We start from the raw sequence: 3,644 nt of genomic DNA, 5'->3' as shown, positions 1-3,644 counted from the left end.
TTATTATTATTATTATTATTATTTATATGAGGGATTTGCATATATACCACTTAATTCGTATTAATTTTCATATGTACCACTCAAAAATTTAATATTACATTCATATTATCTATTGCTCCGTTAATTTGTCGTCCGAAAGAATTTTCCGAACGATGAGTGTAAAGACTTCTGAAACTCTCATGTTTATGCTCTTTCGATTGGTTCGCCTTTGAAACTCCCGTCTTTCTTCTCTTTTAGTTCAGTTGTGATAAGTAGGGCTGTGAAATTGGCTCAAAGAACGTAAATCGTTTCTCGAAAATCTGATCGAATTTTAGCTTGAATTGAAATTAGATCGGACCATTCGAGCTGAGCTACGAGCCAAACTAAATGATCGAATTTATTTGTGCAATATTTATTATCTATTAATTGTATTATCTCTAAAGTAATTTGCAAGAAATTACACATAATTTTAATTTAAAAAATTCAAAAATTTCAAATTAAAACTTCAATTCTCCATTTGTAACAGAAAAAAACCATGGACACATATGCAGAGATTTCTGAAAGGGATATTTGACTTTATGCGTTTGAAAATTAGAGAAATGTGCTCATTATTTATTTTCATAATGCAAATTTATTAATTTCATATGATATTTTCTGAATGGTATTTTTATTTTCAAAAAATTATTCAAATGCTATGGGCCTGTAAATACTATGGATATTTAAAAAAATCTTATAAGTATATCTGTAAATACTATGGATATTTAATAAAAAATCAAACAGCTAGTTCGTGTTTTTTTTTATTTTTTATTTTTTTATTTTTACTTTATTTTATCATTTGGAAAGAATCTCGAAATGATTAGCACAAATCTTGACGTATTATTTGAACGGGAGACATTCAAACTCTAATTAAAAGTCATCCAGATTTCAATAAACTTATGGTCAAACTGACTCGGCGAGACGGAATCAATAATACCAAGATTGACCCAATCAGAGTCAAACCAAACTTAAATTGAGTCGTTAAACTATTTTTGAAGGCTTCCCGTGACAATTGGAAGACCAAACGAATTTCAGATCTGACAAAGAATCAATAATACCAAGATTGACCCAATCAGAGTCAAACCAAACTTAAATTGAGTCATTAAACTATTTTTGAAGGCTTCCCGTGACCAATTGGAAGACCAAACAAGTTTCAGATCTGACAATTTCGTAGTCAAATTGAGCGTTTTGACGAAGCAAATCTAACAAGCCCACGTGTCATCTTTAAGGCACTAATGTGTCCACAAATGTTATCTGATCAAGTGAGTTTCTCTGGGACGTTTGATGGAGTGTTTTGGAATTCTTCCTTATTTGAAGTTGTACATAGGGGTGTAAATGAGCGGAACACGAGCGAGCCCAGGCTCAGCTCGTGTTCGACTCGTCTATATTTCGAGCTCAAAAAGTATGTTCGTGCTCAACTTGTTTGCTTAGCGAGCCGAACACAAGTCGTTCTCGAACAAAGAGTCGTTTTGACAACCCTAATCACGTAGCCATAAGATGCTAAGGATCGAGGCAAGATTTAAAAATTATTGTTTATAATAAAATAGCATTTGAATCTAATTTAATAATTTTTATTATTATTTCTTAATTGATACTTTTAATTTATTATAAATCTTTGTAGCCTCATCGTCAATTAAATTTAAAAGAAAAACTAATATATATATATATATATATATAATTGGTTACTAGTATTTCGAGCCAAAATGATCCGAACACGAACGAACAAGTCTTTGTTTTTGTTGTTTGTGTTTAGCTCGTTAACTTAGCGAACGAGCCGAACACGAGTTGTTCGCAAACAACGAGCCGTTTTGACAGCCCTAGTTGTACACATTCCCATACTCTATAAATAAAATCTCAACCTTTTCATGGAAGAGAGCCTAAACCTTAAACTAAAGGAAGACCTAAACATGGAGGAGGATTGGGAGAAGGAGATGAATTCCAGTGTCATTTATGTCCAACGATCTTGTGAACGCTCTGGACTGTTGCACAATGATTTCTTCGACATAGGAACATTTCAGTTGGACGTGTAATAAAAAACTCGTAGTGGATCAATTCAGCTGGGCTACGTCTCGTGGTTTTTTTCCTTTCAGGTTTTTCACATAAAATCTTCTAAAGAATATATCTGTTATTGTTATTATTTTATTTAGTGTTAAACTTTCGTGCAACGTTAAAACACTAAATGATCACTTAGTTGTCATAAATTTGCTGGCATGCATGATGCCTATATTTCAGTTCTTACCCACACGAATACATACATATTTATGCATAAAATGTCAATTCAATAGTTAAGACATTGGTATTTTAGCTGATATTGATATTTTTGAAGTGATATGTAAGATTTGAGTGGTATAAGTATAAATATTAAATTTTAATTGTTAGTATATAAACTTCTAAAAAATAGGTGGTTCCTCGAAAGGGAATACCAAGCATAGGTACGCTAAAAAATATTCCTAATTGACACGTGGCAGCTCAGAAAAGAGGCAGGCCGGCGCCGGCAGCATAAAGTCCAAGCAGCTAACGTAGTTCTTGCCGCCGAATTTTTAAATTAATCAATTTACATCAATACCCTCAACTCTCACATTATCCTCATTCCTGCCACAAAGTGCTAACCCAAACTCTCCTTCACATCCCAGAAAACGAAAAATCTCAATATCACTACATTTGTTTTTAAGCTAAAAAATAAATCAAAATTATACTTAAAAAATTTCCTTATAATTTATATACCTCATAAACATTGTTTGAGAGCATCCTATTAATATGATTTAGAAATGAATTTCATTTAAATCAAGCAAAGCAACAAAAAAAAAAAAAAAGAAAATTAGAAATGAATTTCATTTAAATCAAGCAAAGCAACTAAAAAAAAAAAGAAATTAATATCTAATGTTTTGTTAAATTGAAATATTTCATGTTCTTCTCATGTTTCTTCATGTTCATTTCTATTATGCACTAAATATAGATTTATTAAATCCAAATTAGTGAGATTTAAATGTTTATTCTATTGTGGATGAGCCCTATCTTCATTACATGATTTATCAAAATTAAATTCTATTTAACACTACTATAATGAAAAAACTGGAATTATAAATATAATTATACTACAGGGGCGGAATCGACTTATTTTTTGGCTGGGTAAACTGTCCTACAAGACCCAACGTTAGAGAGGGAATAGAGCAACGAAAGAAAAAAATGATATTTTAAAAAGAAAAATGTAAAACTCATAATTTAGAAGAGTTAAAAGACCTCATTGACTTCTACTATAAATAAAGATTTAAATTTAAAGATAGTTGATTGTCTACCATGAACTCTTCTTGGCTCCGCACCAGCTTACACATCAATAATAAAATAAATTATTTGAGAATTTTTATGTAATTCTCCGTCACTTTGCACTTTTGTCAACGAACTATAGATGGCATTTGCGTAATAATTTGAAAGAACCAGCCCTAATTTCCATACTCCACAGAACTCTTCATACTCTTCCTCCCACTTCCCATTTGCCGACTGACGGCCTTCTCTCTCTCCTCCCTCTCCCCTTCCCGGCGACTCGAAACCCTAGACGCCATTCAGTATCATGACCAGCATTACCGCCAGCTTCGTTCTCCGGCGCACCACGGCTTTCCTGGACGACGCTC

This window comes from Phalaenopsis equestris, unplaced genomic scaffold (assembly GCF_001263595.1).
Source record: "Phalaenopsis equestris unplaced genomic scaffold, ASM126359v1 Scaffold000507, whole genome shotgun sequence".
Taxonomy (NCBI): Eukaryota; Viridiplantae; Streptophyta; class Magnoliopsida; order Asparagales; family Orchidaceae; genus Phalaenopsis; species Phalaenopsis equestris.
This window is presented reverse-complemented; position numbering follows the sequence as displayed.